This window comes from Scyliorhinus torazame, chromosome 31 (assembly GCF_047496885.1).
Source record: "Scyliorhinus torazame isolate Kashiwa2021f chromosome 31, sScyTor2.1, whole genome shotgun sequence".
In the NCBI taxonomy this organism is placed as follows: domain Eukaryota; kingdom Metazoa; phylum Chordata; class Chondrichthyes; order Carcharhiniformes; family Scyliorhinidae; genus Scyliorhinus; species Scyliorhinus torazame.
The window spans coordinates 25,434,121-25,454,227 of record NC_092737.1 but is presented as its reverse complement, the minus strand read 5'-3'; the positions used below and the strand labels follow the sequence as shown (position 1 = coordinate 25,454,227).

General features: G+C 57.1%; 1 long non-coding RNA gene across 1 annotated transcript; it reads right to left on the bottom strand.

Moving 5' to 3' along the window:
* Window positions 1–186: 186 nt before the first annotated feature.
* Window positions 187–16,133, bottom strand: LOC140404766 (uncharacterized). Its single transcript, XR_011938566.1, has 4 exons — window positions 15,991–16,133; window positions 10,085–10,154; window positions 9,377–9,648; window positions 187–970 (listed from the first exon to the last, which is right to left on the bottom strand). It is a non-coding gene; the product is annotated as an uncharacterized lncRNA (long non-coding RNA).
* Between the last annotated feature and the right edge of the window lie 3,974 nt (window positions 16,134–20,107).

The following is a 20,107-nucleotide window of genomic DNA, read 5'->3' as shown; positions in this document are numbered from 1 at the left end:
ATCCCTCCTTCTCTCTAACTGCAGCTGATCAATCACTCTTTAATCCTTTCTCTCTCTAACCCTGTTTGTGCAGGGGTCACAGGTTCAGCCAATCATCTTTTAACCGCTCGAACCCTCTCGTTTCCGCAATGAAATGCCGAGTTTAATGAACCCTTAGACAGAATGAAAGAAAGAAAACAGCAACGGTTAGACCAAAAAAAACTTTAATGAGTTCAGAACGATTTACAAAATTAGGACAGAAACCAGTCAAACACTCCTCAGCGGGAAGCTCTCGGGAGGAGGGCAGGGGTCAGCACAGACCCTTCGGGATGAGGCCAGCACGGAGTCCTCGGGAGGAGGTCAGCGCGGAGCCCTCGGGAGGTCAGGGGTCAGTGCGGGACCCTCAGGAGGTCAGGGGTCAGTGCGGACCCCTCGGGAGGAGGGCAGGGGTCAGCGTTGTTTGAGCAGGGGTCAGGGCAGGGCCCTCAGGAGGACATGAGGAGTTCGCATTGCGTTGGGCGGGGGTCAGCGGTGTGATCCTGAGGGGATGTCACTGTTTCACCTCGGACCAACAGCATTATTGGAAGTTGGAAGGGGTTCAAAGGGCATGGCCCAGGCCCATCGGAGTCCAGACCATCCTTGGCTTCAGGTTGTGACTGGATCGACTGAGGTATGTGTGGGTGCTCTGATTGGTCAGTCTGGGCAGCAGGGAGGGATTGAACGGACAGGCCCGGCTGGTTGCTGGTGCCTGGGTCCTGGGGTTGGTCAGTCAGAGGATAGCTGGGTCTCTGTGGAGAGCGGGGATCAGGCCCCGGACCCACGAGCAGCCGAGAAGAACAACCATGTTCCAGGGTACTCTGCCCATGCCATGCCGAGCTTGTGTTGTTCAGCCGCCGATAGGTCTCGTTCATGTGGTTCCACAGCTCTGGGCAGTTCAGACTCTGCAAATGGTTGGGGAGAGTCATCAACAGATCAAGGACAACTGCAGATTCTGGTGGGGTGGGGGGAAAAAGAGAGAGAGAGAGAGAGAGAGAGAGAGAGAGAGAGAGAGAAAGTCAGTCAGGTCAAGCATAGTCCTCACAGGCATTAATCCCAAGACCACAGGGCAAGAGACAGAGCGAGCGGATGGGGGACAGACTGACCAAACAGGAGGGGGGGGGGGGGGGGCTTACCTCCCTGCACTAATCCCGTAACCTGACTTAACCGGTACATCGTTTGGACACTTAAAGGGAAATTTTAGCACAGCCAACCCACCTAACCTGCATATCTTTGGACTGTGGGAGGAAACCCTCGCAGACACAGGGAGAACATGCAAACTCCACACAGATAGCCACCCGAGGTCGGAATCGAACCCGGGTCCCTGGCGTCGTGAGGCAGCAGTTCTCATCACTCTGCTGCAGTGTATACTTCATAAATTTCACCGCAACCCGAATCTCATTGGATCCCATTTGGATCCAAATTGGATGAGTGGCAGGAGGCAGAGCGTGATGGTCGAGGAGTGTCTTTCTGACTGGAAGCCGGTGTCTAGTGGGGTCCCGCAGGGATCAGTGTTGGGGCTCATGCTGTGCTTGTGGTTTATATAAATGATGTTAGATATGAATGTAGGGGGGTTGGTCAGTAAGTTTGCGGATGATCCGGGGCAGCACGGTAGCATTGTGGATAGCACAATTGCTTCACAGCTCCAGGGTCCCTGATTCGATTCCGGCTTGGGTCACTGTCTGTGCGGAGTCTGCACATCCTCCCCGTGTGCGCGTGGGTTTCCTCCGGGTGCTCCGGTTTCCTCCCACAGTCCAAAGATGTGCAGGTTAGGTGGATTGGCCGTGATAAATTGCCCTTAGTGTCCAAAATTGCCCTTAGTGTTGGGTGGGGTTGCTGGTTATGGGGATAGGTTGGAGGTGTTGACCTTGGGTAGGGTGCTCTTTCCAAGAGCCGGTGCAGACTCGATGGGCCGAATGGCCTCCTTCTGCACTGTAAATTCTATGATAATCTATGAAATTTGTGGGGTGGTAAATAGTGGGGAGTCTATTTGTCGATTGCAGGAGGATGTAGATGGGCTGATCAGTGGCAAATGCAGTTCAATCTGGATAAGTGTGAGGTGATGCACTTGGGCAGGACAAACATGGTAATCAAATGCAGGATAAATGGCAGGGCCCTGGGAAGCACCGAGGAACCTAGGTGTGCATGTACACCCGTCCCTTAAGCTAGTAGAGCAGGTGGATACTGTGGTTAAGAAGGCTTATGGTATACTTGCTACATTATAGGAGGGATGTGATCACACTGGAAAGGGTGCAGAGGAGATTTACCAGCATGTTGCCTGGGCTGGAGAGTTTTAGCTATGAAGAGAGATTGGATAGACTGGGGTTGTTTTCCTTGGAGCAGAGGAGACGGAGGGAGGGATAGGATTGAGATGTGGGCTCCTGTGGGCAGCACAAGTGGTTAGCACGGTGGGTTCACAGCGCCAGGGTCCCAGGTTCGATTCCCCGCTGGATCACTATGTGCGCGGAGTCTGCACGTTCTCCCCGTGTCTGCGTGGGTTTCCCCCGGGTGCTCCGGTTTCCTCCCAAAGTCCGAAGACGTGCAGGTTAGGTGGATTGGCCGTGATAAATTGCCCTTAGTGAGCAAAAAGGTTAGGAGGGGTTATTGAGTTACGGGGATAGGGGGTGAAAGTGAGGGCTTAAATGGGTGGGTGCAGACTCAATGGGCCGAATGGCCTCCTTTTGCACTGTATAAAATTGAGGGGCATAGATAGAGTAGACAGGGAGAAACTTTTCCCCTTGGTGGAGGGATCAATGACCAGGATGCAGAGATTTAAGGTAAGGTGGTCGAGAGAGAGAGAGAGAGAGAGGGGGGGGGGGGGGGGGGGGGGAGATTTATTTTTTTTGGCCAGAGGGCAGTGGGAGTTTGAAACTCGAAGCAGAGACCCTCATAACATTGAAGAAGTATTTAGATGTCCACTTGAGATACCACGACATACAAGGCTATAGTCCAAGTGTTGGATAATGGGATTAGCATAGTCAGGTGGATGTTTTTGACCGGCACAGACTCATGGGCCTAAGGTCTTTTACTGTGCTTCCGATATCTCTATGACTCATACACAACTGGATTAAGGTGGCTTGTGATACACCGAGTAAAGCTGATGGGGACAGATTCACCACCCTCTGGCTGAAGGAATTCCTCCTCATCTCTGCTTTAAAGGATCATCTATTTAGTCCGAGATGCTGTCCTCGGCTTCTAGTTTGTCCGACAAGTGGAAACATCCTCTCCACGTCCACTCTCTCCAGGCCTCGCAGTCTCCTGTATGTTTCAATAAGATACCCCTGCATTCTTCTAAACTCCAACGAGTACAGACCCAGACTCCTCAACGGTTGCTCATAGGACAAGCTCTTCATTCCAGGGATCATTCTTGTGAACCTTTCCAAGGCCAGTACATCCTTCCTTAGATACAGGGCCCAAAACTGCTATCAATACTCCAAATGGGGGCTGATCAGAGCCTTATACAACCTCAGAAGTACATCCCTGCTCTTGTATTCTAGCCTCTCGACATGAATGCTAACATTGCATTTGCCTTCCTAACTGCTGACTGAACCTGCACGTTAACCTTAAGAGAATCGTGAACAAGGTGTCCCAAGTCTGATTTCCTAAGCATTTCCCAATTTTAATAAATAGTCTATGCCTCCATTCCTCCTACCAAAGTGCATAACCTCACACTTTTCCACATTGTATTCCATCTGCCACTTCATTCTCCTAGCCTGTCCAAGTCCTTCTGCAGCCCCCCCCTACTTCCTTTATACCACCTGCCCCTCTACAGATCTTTGTATCATCTGCAAAATTGGCAACAGTGCCTTCAGTTCCTTCTCCCAGGTCATTAATGTATATTGTGAAAAGTTGTCAAGACAACCACTGTACAGCAGGCAGTAAAGAAGGCAAAATGGAATGTTGGCCTTCATAGTGTGAGGGTTTGAGTACAGGAATAAGGATATTTTACTGCAATTGTACTGGGCGTTGGGGAGTCCAGACCTGGAGTAGTGCGCGCAGTTTTGGTATCACTGTTGCTTCTCAGCACCAGGTACCCAGGTTCGATTCCCGGTTTGGATCACTGTCTGTGCGGAGTCTGCACGTTCGCCCCGTGTCTGCGTGGGTTTCCTCCGGGTGCTCCGGTTTCCTCCCACAAGTCCCAAAAGACGTGCTATTAGGTAATTTGGACATTCTGAATTCTCCCTCGGTGTACCTGAACAGGTGCCGGAATGTGGCAACTAGGGGCTTTTCACGGTAACTTCCTTGCAGTGTTAATGCAAGCCTACTTGTGACAATAAAGATTGTTATATCTGTCTGAGGAAGGATGTTCTTGCTATGGAGGGAGTACAGCGAAGGTTTACCAGGCAGATTCCTGGGATGGTGGGACTGGCATACGAGGAGAGACTAAATCGGTTAGGATCGTGCAGACGACACAAAGGTTGGTGGAATTGCGGATAGCGATGAGGACTGTCAGAGGATACAGCAGGATTTAGATTGTTTGGAGACTTGGGCGGAGAGATGGCAGATGGCGTTTAATCCGGACAAATGTGAGGTAATGCATTTTGGAAGGTCTAATGCAGGTAGGGAATATACAGTGAATGGTAGAACCCTCAAGAGCATTGAAAGTCAGAGAGATCTAGGAGTACAGGTCCACAGGTCACTGAAAGGGGCAACACAGGTGGAGAAGGTAGTCAAGAAGGCATACGGCATGCTTGCCTTCATTGGCCGGGGCATTGAGTTTAAGAATTGGCAAGTAATGTTGCAGTGTATAGAACCTTAGTTAGGCCACGCTTGGAGTATAGTGTTCAATTCTGGTCGCCACACTACCAGAAGGATGGAGGCTTTAGAGAGGGTGCAGAAGAGATTTACCAGAATGTTGCCTGGTATGGAGGGCATTAGCTATGAGGAGCGGTTGAATAAACTCGGTTTGTTCTCACTGAAACGACGGAGGTTGAGGGGCGACCTGATAGAAGTCTACAAAATTGAGGGGCATAGACAGAGTGGATAGTCAGAGGCTTTTCCCCAGGGTAGAGGGGCCAATTACTAGGGGGGCATAGGTTTAAGGTGAGAGGGGCAAGGTTTAGAGTAGATGTACGAGGCAAGTTTTTTACGCAGAGGGTAGTGGGTGCCTGGAACTCGCTGCCGGAGGAGGTGGTGGAAGCAGGGACGATAGTGACATTTAAGGGGCGTCTTGACAAATACATGAATAGGATGGGAATAGAGGGATACGGACCCAGGAAGTGTAGAAGATTGTAGTTTAGTCGGTCAGCATGATCGGCACGGACTTGGAAGGCCGAAGGGCCTGTTCCTGTGCTGTACATTTCTTTGTATTCATTAGAGTTTAGAAGAGTGAGAGGGGATCTCACTGAAATGTATAAAATTCTAACAGGATTAGACAGGGTAGATTCAGAAAGAATGTTCCAGATGGTGGGGGAGTCCAGGACTAAGGGTCATAGTTTGAGGATAAGGGGTAAATCTTTTGGGACTGAGGTGAGGAGAAATTTCTTCACCCAGAGAGCGGTGAATCTGTGGAATACAGAAAGTAGTTGAGGCCAAAACGTTGTGTGATTTGGAGAAGGAATGAGATACAGCTCTTGGGGGTAAATGGGGGGGCGTGCGCGGTTGGATCAGGATATTGAACTGACGATCAGCCATGATCAGAATGAATATCGGAGCAGGCGCGAAGGGCCTCCTCCTGCTTCTATTTTCTATCCATGTTGCAACTTATAGAGAATTGCCAAAATGTTCAGACAGTACGAGTGACCCGACGTCACGGCGACTACGGCTGTGGACTGTCGTCTTTGCCGAGCAGGTTTCTCCAATTTTGTAACACGTTACAGAGAGGCCTGATTGGTCAGGACAGCCAACCACTCGGGTGTTTACCACGACGCCACCAGTGGGGGGGAAAGAGATAAGAGAGCCACCAAAAACAGGAAAGAGTCTCAACAACCCCCGGCCCCGACGGCTGCGAGGAGGTTGACACTGCAACCACAGAGCAAACGTTGCGACAGCCGGACAGCACGACAGCGCCGCAGGCGTTGCAGCAACCAGCTCGCTGCCGGCCCAGGCGGAGGGTGCAGCACACGGCCGAAGCAAAGGTGAGCTTGCACACAAAAGGAAACACAGCCTCGGGAGAGGAATGGGCATCCCCAGTCAGAAAACAATGGTGGCGACGGCCACGATGAAAGAAGAAATGGGGGAAAGAAAACTACGCAAGGGACGAGCGCCAGGTTCGTCCATCCCGTGAGAAATAGGATAGAAGAATCACCCGAACTGCCAAATTGACGAGGAGGAGTTCGATTCCAAGGAATGGCAATTAAAAAAAAGATGAACAACCTGCAAATAAACAGAATTAACCTGTGACAACAGAGCCAGGCGCTGGCCTGACAGTCCTGCGTCCGAGAAAAGGGAGGGTTAGAAACCTCCAGACCACCTGAATCTCTGAACCCAGACAGGGGGGGGGGGGGGGATTTACCTGTGCAAATACAGGGGCTACACCAGAACAACGTGAGGGGCGGTTTAGTGTCATGGCTCTAGCACAGGTAGGGTTAATGTGGGCCTGAGGACGGAGCCACCCCCACAGTGATGGAAGAGAGCATATCACCCACCCACCTGTGGTCAGTCTTTTGCTAGATTGAGTGGGGGCCACAGAGAGGGATAGGGGACGATGGGGCATGGGGTGGAGGGAAGGGAGGGAGGTGGGGGTTCCCCTAGGAAACCTGGAAGGGTTCATGGGGGGTGGGACATGTGTGGGGGCATGTGCAGGCTGAGGAAGGCAGGGAGGGGAGGGGGGGGGGGGGGGAAAGAGCCCCCCCCCTGAGGAAGGCAGGTAGGAGCCCCCCCTGCCCCGAGGAAGGCAGGGAAGGGAGAAAGAGCCCCCCCAAGGAAGGCAGGAAGGGGGGAGACCCCCTGCCCCGAGGAACGCGGGGATGGGGGAGACCCCCCAACCCCCAAGGAAGGCTGGGAGGAGCCCCGCCTCCGAGAAAGGCAGGGAAGTGGGGACGGGGACGGGACGACGACTAGAAGGAAGTGGCAGTGGGCTGTGGCCAGCAGCTTGGGGGTGTGGTTAGTGGGGGAAGCAGAGGGAAGCAGCTGGAGTTGCCAAGGGAACATATACACATGGACATTATCTCAATCTACCCAGAGCCCCGTCCCTTTTCTAGGCAATGGTATCAAATCACTGGCTCAAGGCTGCCACCTGCTGGCTGAGCAAAATAAAGGAGGGGGCAGAGAATTTCACTTCCAACTCCCACAGGATTTCCCATTCGTGGTTCGCAAAAATGAGTGAACCCCATCTCCGCTCCCAACTTAAAACTGGTGGTAACGAGTTCCACCGTCTAACCACTCGCCGGGGAAAGCGGTTTCGCTGAATTTCCAATTGGATTTGCATATTCAACCGCTCTCATGCCGAAATCCTGATCACAACTGGCAACATCCTAATTAATTCTCCCCTATCGAACCATTCCACTGTGGGAAAGATCCCTCCAGTCTGCTCATGGCATCCCTGCCCCCAATCTTCACTGACCAGCTTTTCAATCTTCCTCACTTTTGGTGTCATGCACGGAAATCTTTCCTGCACCGTTTCGTGGGAACACGGGAACAGGACGCGGCCAGTCAGCCCCTCGAGCCTGTCCCACCATTTGATGAGATCCTGGCTGATCTGTGACCTAACGCCATGAACCTCTCTTTGGACCATATCCTTCAATATCTCTGCTTTACAAAAATCGAAAATTAACTGTTTTGCTGCAACTGCTGTGCGGGGGGGGTGGGGGGGGGGTGGAGAATTCCAGACCTCAACCACCCTTGGAGTGAAGAAGTTCTTCCCAACCCCTCTCCTCGACTGTGCCCCCTAGTTCTGGGCACGACGCCTTAGGAAGGACATTTTGTAAACGTGCGTTGCACCCCCTCCAAGGCCAAAATATCCTTCCCGAGGCACGTTATACAGCACAGTACCGGCCCTTCGGCCCACGATGTTGTGCCCCAACTAGTCTGAAACTAAGATCAAATCAACCTACTCCCAATCATTCTAGTGCACTCCATGTGCCCATCCAATAACCGCTTGGAAGTTCCTAAAGTGTCCGACTCCACTACTATAGCTGGGAGTGCTTCCCACGCCCCAACCATTCGGAGGATAGAACCCCCCTATATCTTCCACCATGAACACCTCAATTAAGTCGCCTCTCATCTCTCCTCCCGCTCCAATGAGAAAAGCCCCTAGCTCCCTCAACCTTTCCTCATAAGATCTACTCTCCAATCCAGGCAGCAGCCTGGTAATCTCCTTTGCACCCTTTCCAATGCTTCCACATCCGACCAGAACTGCACACAATACTCCAAATGTGGCCTAACCAAGGTAGTGTACAGTTGCAGCATAACCTCACGGCTCTTAAACTCAATCCCCCTGTTAATAAACGCTAACACACTATAGGCTTTCTTCACGGCTCTATCCACTTGGGTGGCAACTTTCAGAGATTGACGAGGAGAGGCTGAGTAGACTCGGACTGTACTCGTTGGAATTTAAAAGGATGAGGGGGGGGGGGGGGGTCTTATAGAAACATACAAAATTATGAAGGGAATAGATAGGATAGATGCGGGCAGGTTGTTTCCACTGGCAGGTGAAATCAGAACTAGGGGGCATAGCTACAAAATAAGGGGAAGTAGATTTAGGACTGAGTTTAGGGAGGCACTTCTTCACCCAAAGGGTTGTGAATCTATGGAATTCCTTGCCCAGTGAAGCAGTAGAGGCTCCTTTATTAAATGTTAAGATAAAGATAGATAGTTTTTTGAAGAATAAAGGGATTAAGGGTTATGGTGGTCGGGCCGGAAAGTGGAGCCGAGTCCACAAAAGATTCCGACCTCGGTGACGGACTGTGTGGAGTTTGCACTTTCTCCCCGTGTCTGCTTGGGTTTCCTCCGGGTGCACCGGATTCCTCCCACAGTCTGCAGATTAGGTGGATCGACTGCGCTAAAATTTCCCCTCAGCGTTCAAAGATGTGGTGAGGCGGGTTGACCAAGATCAATACGGGAGAGTCACGAGGGTAGGGCAGGGTGTGGGCCTGGGTAGAGCGCTCTTTTGGAGGGTCAGTGCAGACTTGATGGGCCGAATGGCCTCCTTCTGCACTTTAGGGATTCTACAGAGATCCTCACTACATCCACCCGAGCTGGAAGATGGGGGGGGGTCTCAGTTTTTAAAGACCCATGCGAAAGGCAGCGACTCTGACAGTGCAGCACTCCCTCAGCACTGAGTGTCAGCCTCAATTTTACTCCTGAAGTCCGGGTGTTGGCCGGGAACGTGGAACTTTGCGATTTGGTGGGTAGGGTGATACAAGCCAGCTGCGAGTTATTCGGGTTGTCAAAAGGGGAGTCTGCTAATTCCGATACTCACCAAAGGGAGACAGCTGTGGGAATGGCGAGTTGCGCATAGCTGCCGACAGAAATTTGTAGATTTGGTCAAAGTCCAGAGGCTCTTCCTGCGACGAGGGACCGAGCTCTGTCACCGGGTTTCCAGGGGGCAGGCCACTGAATCCCGGCTTGGAGTGGGAGTCTCCGGGCAACGTCCCACCACTGCCGTCTCCTGGAGCTCTCGATGTCTGAACAGTCAGCTTCGGCCTCGGGTTTCCCGCGGGTGATGGGCTCAGTGGCTGCGATCGTCAGCGTCTGAGAACAAGGGGCAAAGTTCAGTAGGGGAAAGGGGGCGGAGAGGAACGAGGTGGGCAGACACGCGAAGGCCAGTCAGGCAGGCAACGTGATTCCTTGACTTTACCCCTCTCTCCCTGTGATTACCTCAGAATAAAAATCGCTTGTCACAAGTAGGCTACAATGAAGTTACTGTGAAAAGCCCCTAGTTGCCACATTCCCGCGCCTGTTCGGGGAGGCCGGTACGGGAATCATGACCGCATGGTTCCGCCTCCCTCCGCATGACTCCCACCCTCACACCTCGTGACTCTGCTCCCTCACACGGACTTGCCACCTCCCTTCCCCCTCTCTTCAGTAAACCACCCCAATCCCCGCCCTCTTTCCATCCATTCTCACTCAGTTTCCGGTAAACCCCAGCTCACGCGCAGCGAGGAGCAGAATCCTCAGTGTCGTCTACCTGGGCGAACGCGGCAGAAATCACCTCATCCAATTTCCCCGGTGGCTTCTTCAGCCAGTTCAGTCCAGATCTGGAACAGAGGAAAAGGAATCATAAACCTGACAATCAAGAGGAGAGGCAGTGTGATGAATGTAGGGAGTAGGGAGTTTTTATGTCGATGTATATCTGTATGCACCAATATTTTTAGAAGATCCTGGTTTGACATACAGGCAGTCTGTGAGTCTGCAAAAGGTACAATTGTAAGAGGTCTGCAGGACAGCGCCCAGTCTGCGGGAACACAGCCGGCAGGACAGCTCCCAGTCTGCGGGACACAGCCGGCAGGACAGCTCCCAGTCTGCGGGACACAGCCGGCAGGACAGCTCCCAGTCTGCGGGACACAGCCGGCAGGACAGCTCCCAGTCTGCGGGACACAGCCGGCAGGACAGCTCCAGTCTGCGGGACACAGCCGGCAGGACAGCTCCCAGTCTGCGGGACACAGCCGGCAGGACAGCTCCCAGTCTGCGGGACACAGCCGGCAGGACAGCTCCCAGTCTGCGGGACACAGCCGGCAGGACAGCTCCCAGTCTGCGGGACACAGCCGGCAGGGACAGCTCCCAGTCTGCGGGACACAGCCGGCAGGACAGCTCCCAGTCTGCGGGACACAGCCGGCAGGACAGCTCCCAGTCTGCGGGACACAGCCGGCAGGACAGCTCCCAGTCTGCGGGACACAGCCGGCAGGACAGCTCCCAGTCTGCGGGACACAGCCGGCAGGACAGCTCCCAGTCTGCGGGACACAGCCGGCAGGACAGCTCCCAGTCTGCGGGACACAGCCGGCAGAGACAGCTCCCAGTCTGCGGGACACAGCCGGCAGGACAGCTCCCAGTCTGCGGGACACAGCCGGCCAGGACAGCTCCCAGTCTGCGGGACACAGCCGGCAGGACAGCTCCCAGTCTGCGGGAACACAGCCGGCAGGACAGCTCCCAGTCTGCGGGACACAGCCGGCAGGACAGCTCCCAGTCTGCGGGACACAGCCGGCAGGACAGCTCCCAGTCTGCGGGACACAGCCGGCAGGACAGCTCCCAGTCTGCGGGACACAGCCGGCAGGACAGCTCCCAGTCTGCGGGACACAGCCGGCAGGACAGCTCCCAGTCTGCGGGACACAGCCGGCAGGACAGCTCCCCAGTCTGCGGGACACAGCCGGCAGGACAGCTCCCAGTCTGCGGGACACAGCCGGCAGGACAGCTCCCAGTCTGCGGGACACAGCCGGCAGGACAGCTCCCAGTCTGCGGGGACACAGCCGGCAGGACAGCTCCCAGTCTGCGGGACACAGCCGGCAGGACAGCTCCCAGTCTGCGGGACACAGCCGGCAGGACAGCTCCCAGTCTGCGGGACACAGCCGGCAGGACAGCTCCCAGTCTGCGGGACACAGCCGGCAGGACAGCTCCCAGTCTGCGGGACACAGTCTGCAGTATAGCTCCCAGTCAGTGACAGTCTGCAGTATAAGAACATAAGAACTAGGAGCAGGAGTAGGCCTAGGAGCAGGAGTAGGCCATCTGGCCCTCGAGTCTGCTCTGCCATTTAATGAGATCATGGCTGATCTTTTGTGGACTCAGCTCCACTTTCTGGCCCCCCCTCCCCTCCCCTCCCCTCCCCTCCCCTCCCCTTCCCCCCCCCCTCCCCTCCCTTCCCCCCCCCTCCCCCTCCCCCCCCCCCTCCCCTCCCTTCCCCCCCCCCCCCCTCCCTTCCCCCCCCCTCCCCTCCCCTCCCTTCCCCCCCCCCCCCCCTCCCTTCGGCCCTCGATGTTGCGCCAACCTGTGAAACCACTAAAGCCCATCCACACTATTCCCTTATCCGTCCATATGTCTATCCAATGACCATTTGAATGCCCTTAGTGTTGGCGAGTCCACTACTGTAGCAGGCAGGGTTTCCACGCCCTTACTACTCTGAGTAAAGAACCTACCTCTGACATCTGTCCTATATCTATCTCCCTTCAATTTAAAGCTATGTCCCCTCGTGCTAGACATCACCATCCGAGGAAAAAGGCTCTTACTGTCCACCCTATCCAATCCTCTGATCATCTTGTATGCCTCAATTAAGTCTCCTCTTAACCTTCTTTTCTCTAATGAAAACGGCCTCAAGTCCCTCAGCCTTTCCTCACAAGATCTTCCCCTCCATACCAGGCAACATCCTGGTAAGTCTCCTCTGCACCCTTTCCAATGCTTCCCACATCCTTCCTGTAATGCGGCGACCAGAATTGCACGCAATACTCCAAATGCGGCCGCACCAGAGTTTTGTACAGCTGCAACACGACCTCATGGCTCCGAAACTCAATCCCTCTACCAATAAAAGCTAACACACTGTCCGCCTTCTTAACAACCCTCTCAACCTGGGTGGCAACTTTCAGGGATCTATGTACATGGACACCAAGATCTCTCTGCTCATCCACACTGCCAAGAACCTTACCATTAGCCCAGTACTGTCTTCCTGTTATTCCTTCCAAAATGAATCACCTCACACTTTTCTGCATTAAACTCTATTCGTCACCTCTCAGCCCAGCGCTGCAGTTTATCGATGTCCCTCTGTAACTTGTTCCATCCTTCCGCACTGTCCACAACTCCACCGACTTTAGTGTCATCTGCAAATTTACTCACCCATCCTTCTACGCCATCCTCCAGGTCATTTATAAAAATGACAAACAGCAGTGGCCCCAAAACAGATCCTTGTGGTACACCACTAGTAACTGGACTCCAGTCTGAACATTTCCCATCAACCACCACCCTTTGTCTTCTTCCAGCTAGCCAATTTCTGATCCAAACTGCTAAATCTCCCTGAATCCCATGCCTCCGTATTTTCTGCGGTAGCCTACCGTGGGGAACCTTATCAAACGCTTTACTGAAATCCATATACACCACATCAACTGCTTTACCCTCATCCACCTGTTTGGTCACCTTCTCAAAGAACTCAATCCTCTGCACTTTTTGCTTTACCACTCATCTTAGTGTCGTCTGCAAACTTGGACACATTGCCCTTGGTCCCCAACTCCAAATCATCTATGTAAATTGTGAACAATTGTGGGCCCAACACTAATCACTGAGGGACTGCTACTACTTTACCCTTAATTCCATGCATCTCTATCTTACGCAGCAGCCTTTTGTGTGGCATCTTGTCAAAGGCTTTCTGGAAATCCAGATATGCCACATCCATTGGCTCCCCGTTATCTACCACACTGGTAATGTCCTCAAAAAATTCCACTAAATTAGTTAGGCACGACCTGCCCTTTATGAACCCATACTGCGTCTGCCCAATGGGACAATTTCCATCCAGGTGCCTCGCTATTTCTTCCTTAATGATAGATTCCAGCATCTTCCCTACTACCGAAGTTAAGCTCACTGGCCTATAATTACCCGCTTTCTGCATACCTCCTTTTTTTAAACAGTGGTGTCACGTTTACTAATTTCCAATCCGCTGGGACCACCCGAGAGTCTAGTGAATTTTGGTAAATTATCACTAGTGCATTTGCAATTTCCCTAGCCATCTCTTTTAGCACTCTGGGATGCATTCCATCAGGTCCCGGAGACTTGTCTACCTTTAGCCCCATTAGCTTGCCCATCACTACCTCCTTGGTGATAACAATCCTCTCAAGGTCCTCACCTGTCATAGCCTCATTTCTATCAGTCACTGGCATGTCCACTGTGAAGACCGATCCAAAAAACCTGTTCAGTTCCTCAGCCATTTCCTCATCTCCCATTATTAAATCTCCCTTCTCATCCTCTAAAGGACCAATATTTACCTTAGCCACTCTTTTTTGTTTTATATATTTGTAGAAACTTTTACTATCTGTTTTTATAGTCTGAGCAAGTTTACTCTCATAATCTATCTTACTCTTCTTTATAGCTTTTCAGTAGCTATCTGTTGCCCCATAAAGATTTCCCAGTCCTCTAGTCTCCCACTAAGCTTTGCACTTTGTATGCTTTTTCCTTCAATTTGATACTCTCCCTTATTTCCTTAGATATCCACGGTCCAATTTCCCTCTTTGTCCTTCCTTTTTGTTGGTATAAACCTTTGCTGAGCACTGCGAAAATCGCTTGGAAGGTTCTCCACTGTTCCTCAACTGTTTCATCAAAAAGTCTTTGCTCCCAGTCTACCTTAGCTAGCTCTTCTCTCATCCCATTGTAATCTCCTTTGTTTAAACACAAAACACTAGTGTTTGATTTTACCTTCTCACCCTCCATCTGTATTTTAAATTCCACCATATTGTGATCGCTCCCAGGCTGGGGGACACAGTCTGCGGTATCGCTCCCAGGCTGGGGGGACACAGTCTGCGGTATCGCTCCCAGGCTGGGGGACACAGTCTGCGGTATCGCTCCCAGGCTGGGGGACACAGTCTGCGGTATCGCTCCCAGGCCTGGGGGGACACAGTCTGCGGTATCGCTCCCAGGCTGGGGGACACAGTCTGCGGTATCGCTCCAGGCTGGGGGACACAGTCTGCGGTATCGCTCCCAGGCCGGGGGACACAGTCTGCGGTATCGCTCCCAGGCCGGGGGGACACAGTCTGCGGTATCGCTCCCAGGCCGGGGGACACAGTCTGCGGTATCGCTCCCAGGCCGGGGGACACAGTCTGCGGTATCGCTCCCAGGCCGGGGGACACAGTCTGCGGTATCGCTCCCAGGCCGGGGGACACAGTCTGCGGTATCGCTCCCAGGCCGGGGGACACAGTCTGCGGTATCGCTCCCAGGCCGGGGGACACAGTCTGCGGTATCGCTCCCAGGCCGGGGGACACAGTCTGCGGTATCGCTCCCAGGCCGGGGGACACAGTCTGCGGTATCGCTCCCAGGCCGGGGGACACAGTCTGCGGTATCGTCCCAGGCCGGGGGACACAGTCTGCGGTATCGCTCCCAGGCCGGGGGACACAGTCTGCGGTATCGCTCCCAGGCCGGGGGACACAGTCTGCGGTATCGCTCCCAGGCGGGGGACACAGTCTGCGGTATCGCTCCCAGGCCGGGGGACACAGTCTGCGGTATCGCTCCCAGGCCGGGGGACACAGTCTGCGGTATCGCTCCCAGGCCGGGGGACACAGTCTGCGGTATCGCTCCCAGGCCGGGGGACACAGTCTGCGGTATCGCTCCCAGGCCGGGGGACACAGTCTGCGGTATCGCTCCCAGGCCGGGGGACACAGTCTGCGGTATCGCTCCAGGCCGGGGGACACAGTCTGCGGTATCGCTCCCAGGCCGGGGGACACAGTCTGCGGTATCGCTCCCAGGCCGGGGGACACAGTCTGCGGTATCGCTCCCAGGCCGGGGGACACAGTCTGCGGTATCGCTCCCAGGCCGGGGGACACAGTCTGCGGTATCGCTCCCAGGCCGGGGGACACAGTCTGCGGTATCGCTCCCAGGCCGGGGGACACAGTCTGCGGTATCGCTCCCAGGCCGGGGGACACAGTCTGCGGTATCGCTCCCAGGCCGGGTGGACACAGTCTGCGGTATCGCTCCCAGGCCGGGGGACACAGTCTGCGGTATCGCTCCCAGGCCGGGGGACACAGTCTGCGGTATCGCTCCCTGGCCGGGGGACACAGTCTGCGGTATCGCTCCCAGGCCGGGGACACAGTCTGCGGTATCGCTCCCAGGGCCGGGGGGACACAGTCTGCGGTATCGCTCCCAGGCCGGGGGACACAGTCTGCGGTATCGCTCCCAGGCCGGGGGACACAGTCTGCGGTATCGCTCCCAGGCTGGGGACACAGTCTGCGGTATCGCTCCCAGGCCGGGGGACACAGTCTGCGGTATCGCTCCCAGGCCGGGGGACACAGTCTGCGGTATCGCTCCCAGGCTGGGGGACACAGTCCTGCGGTATCGCTCCCAGGGCTGGGGGACACAGTCTGCGGTATAGTTCCCTTTCAGGTTGCATCCCACGATTGGCTGATTCTCACTGACCTGCAATGGTGCTCGGAGCAATTGCTGTTTCTGCCGTTTCTCCCGCAGTCTCTGGGAGCAGTTACGCTGGACAATACTGCGGACCGACCGGATCCTCAGCCCCTCGAGATAAGCAGCAATCTGAGGACGGACACAGAAAACAGAAAGTCGGTGTTAGTGACAGACCTGAGTGGAGGGGTACGGAGTCGCCGGAGCGGGGGCTGTTCAGAGGGGATCGGAGATTTGGGTGCTGGGTCACTGGAGCGGGGGCTTTGCACAGAGGGGATCGGGAGGGCAAGGATAGATAAGTGAATCAAGAGCAGGAATTTTGTCTTCATTTATAGGATGTGGACGTCCAGCATTTATTGGCCGTCCCCAATGTTGGAGCTGCACCCATCCCGGCAAGTGGAGAGTATTCCATCATACTCCTGACTCGTGTCTTGTCGATGGTGGACAGGCTTTGGAAGTCCGGAGGTTAGTTACTCGCCTCAGGATTCTGACCGTTGTATGGACTGCTTCACTGAGGAGGCAAGAACATTGTGCAGTCATCTGCAAACACCCCCACCTCTAACCTTATAATGGAAGGTCATTAGCGAAGCAGAAGATGGGTGGGCCTTGGATGCTTCCCTGAGGAACTCCTGCAGTGATGTCCTGGAGCCGAGCTGATTGACCTCCAACCACCAGAACCATTTCCTTTGTGCCAGGGTTTGAGTCCAATCAGCGGAGAGTTTTCTCCCGTGACCCCAGTTTAGCTCGGGCTCCTTGATGCAATACTCGGTCAAATGCTGCCTTGATGGCAAGGGCAGTCACTCCCACCTCACCTCCAGCATTCAGCTCTTTTGTCCATGTTTGAACTGAGGCTGGAATGAGGTCAGGAGCTGAGTGACCCCTGACAGAACCCAAACTGAACATCCGTGAGCAGGTTATTTGTTGAACAAGTGCTGCTTATGACTCTTCCACACTTGATTGATGGGGTGATAAGTGGCCGGGTTGGATTGGCCCTGTTGTGGACAGGACATACCTGGGGCAAGTTTCCACAATACTGGGGAGTTGCCAGTGTTGTAGCTGGACAGGACAGCTTGGCTAAGGGCACGGCAAGTTGTGGAGTACAAGTCTTCAGTGCTATTGCCAGAATATAGCCAGGGCCTTTGTAGTGTCCAGTGCATTTGGCCATTTCTTGATATCACGAGGAGTGAATTGAATTGGCAGAATGCGGTCATCTGTGATGCTGGGGACTTCCAGAGGAGACAGAGATGAATCATCCATTCGGCACTCCTGGCTGAAGATTGTTGCGAAAGCTTGAGCCTTATCATTTGCACTGATGCGCTGGACTCCTCCATCGTCGGGGATGTGGATATTATGGAGCCTCTTCCGCCAGTGAGTTGTTTAATTGTCCAAACCATTCATGGCTCATAGTGCCTTATGGTTGCCCAGTCTGGATTGGCTCGATCTGTTTGAGGACTACCCCATTTGGCACGGAGGTAATGATGGGGTGACTATTTGGGGGGGGTTCTGGGTCACTCGACTCCAAGGTTGTGCACCCTGTCCCCACACGCCCCATCCCCCTACCCAACTCCCCCCACCCCTGTTCCCGGCCCTCCCCATCCACCCCAAGTGCCAAGCGCTCTCCACAACCCCCCTCCCAGCCCACTCCCAACCAACCCTCTACCCATCTCAGCCCTCTCCCAACCCTCACCCATCCCCCTACCACCAGACGCCTCTCTCCCCCCCTTCCCCCTCTCCCTTTCCCCCCCCTCTCCCCCCCTCCTCTCCCTTCCCCCCCCCTCCTCTCTCTTCTCCCCCCCCCCCTCCTCTCTCTTCTCCCCCCCCCTCCTCTCTCTCTCCCCCCCCCCCTCCTCTCTCTTCTCCCCCCCCCCTCCTCTCTCTTCTCCCCCCCCCTCCTCTCTCTTCTCCCCCCCCTCCTCTCTCTTCTTCCCCCCCCTCCTCTCTCTTCTCCCCCCCCTCCTCTCTCTTCTCCCCCCCCCCCCTCCTCCTCTCCCCCCCCCCTCTCTTCTCCCCCCCCCCTCTCTCTCTCCCCCCCCCCTCTCTCTCTCTCCCCCCCCCGCTCTCTTCCCCCCCCCCCTTCCCTCTCCCCCCCCCCTTCCCTCTCACCCCCCCCCTTCCCTCTCCCCCCCCCCCTTCCCTCTCCCCCCCCCCCTTCCCTCTCCCCCCCCCCCTTCCCTCTCCCCCCCCCCTTCCCTCTCTCCCCCCCCTCCCTCTCCCCCCCCCTCCCTCTCTCCCCCCCCTCCCTCTCTCCCCCCCCTCCCTCTCTTCTCCCCCCTCCCTCTCCCCCCCCCTCCCTCTCCCCCCCCCTACCTCTCCCCCCCCCTCCCTCTCCCCCCCCCCTCCCTCTCTCCCCCCCCTCCCTCTCCCCCCCCCCCTCCCTCTCCCCCCCCCTCCCCTCTCCCCCCCCCTCCCTCTCCCCCCCCTCTCTCTCCCCCCCCGCTCTCCCCCCCCCTCTCTCCCCCCCCCCGCTCTCCCCCCCCCCCCTCTCCTCCCCCCCCCCGCTCTCTCCCCCCCCCCCGCTCTCTCCCCCCCCCCCCCCGCTCTCTCCCCCCCCCCCCCCCCGCTCTCTCTCTCTCCCCCCCCCCCGCTCTCCCCCCCCCCCCCCGCTCTCCCCCCCCCCCCCCTCTCCTTCCCCCCCCCGCTCTCTCCTCCCCCCCCCCGGCGCTCTCCCTCTCTCCCCCCCCTCTCCCCCCCCCCCCGCGCTCTCTCCCCCCCCCGCGCTCTCCCCCCCCCCCCCGCTCTCTCCCCCCCCCCCCGCTCTCTCCCTCCCCGCCCCGCGCTCTCTCTCCCACCCCCGCGCTCTCTCTCCCCCCCCCGCGCTCTCTCTCCCCCCCCCCCCGCTCTCTCTCTCCCCCCCCCCCCCGCTCTCTCTCTCCCCCCCCCCCCCCGCTCTCTGCCCCCCCCGCTCTCTCTCTCCCCCCCCCCGCTCTCTCCCCCCCCCCGCCGCTCTCCTCCCCCCCCCCGCTCTCTTCCCCCCCCCGCCGCTCTCTCCCCCCCCCCGCTCTCTTCCCCCCCCCGCTCTCCCTCTCCTCCCCCCCCCCTCCCTCTCCCCCCCCCCCTCCCCTCTCCCCCCCCCTCCCTCCCTCTCCCCCCCCCCTCCCTCCCTCTCCCCCCCCCCTTCCCTCTCCCCCCCCCCTTCCCTCTCCCTCCCCCCCTTCCCTCTCCCCTCCCTCCCCCTCTCTCCCCCCCCCTCCCTCTCCCTCTCTCCCCCCCCTCCCTCTCCCCCCTCCTCTCCCTCTCTCCCCCCCCCTCCCCTCTCCCTCTCCCTCTCCTCCCCCCCCTCCCTCTCTCCCCCCCCTCCCTCTCTCCCCCCCCCTCCCTCTCTCCCCCTCCCTCTCCTCCCCCCCTCCCTCTCTCCCCCCCCCCTCCCTCTCTCCCCCCCCCTCCCTCTCCCCCCCCCTCCCTCTCCCCCCCTCCCCTCCCCTCTCCCCCCCCCTCCCTCCCCCTCCCCCCCCCCGCTCTCCTCCCCCCCCCCGCTCTCTCCCCCCCCCCCGCTCTCCCCCCCCCTCTCCCCCCCCCCGCTCTCTCTCTCCCCCCCCCCCGCTCTCTCTCCCCCCCCCCCCGCTCTCTCCCCCCCCCCCCGCTCTCTCCTCCCCCCCCCCCGCTCTCTCTCCCCCCCCCCCGCTCTCTCCCCCCCCCCCCGCTCTCTCCCCCCCCCCCGCTCTCTCCCCCCCCCCGCGCTCTCTCCCGCTCTCTCCTCCCACCCCCCCCCGCTCTCTCTCTCTCCCCCCCCCCTCTCTCTCCCCCCCCCCGCCTCTCTCTCTCCCCCCCCTCTCTCTCTCCCCCCCCCTCTCTCTCCCCCCCCTCTCTCTCCCCCCTCTCTCTCCCCCCCCCCCCGCGCTCTCCCCCCCCCCCCGCTCTCTCTCTCTCCCCCCCCCCCCTCTCTTCCCCCCCCCCCGCCTCTCCTCCCCCCCCCCTCTCTCTCCCCCCCCTCTCTCCCCCCCCCCCTCTCTCTCCCCCCCCCCTCTCTCTCCCCCCCCCGCGCTCTCCCCCCCCCCGCGCTCTCCCCCCCCCCGCGCTCTCCCCCCCCCGCTCTCTCCCCCCCCCCGCTCTCTCCCCCCCCCCCCGCTCTCTCTCTCTCCCCCCCCGCTCTCTCTCTCTCCCCCCCCGCTCTCTTCTCTCTCCCCCCCCG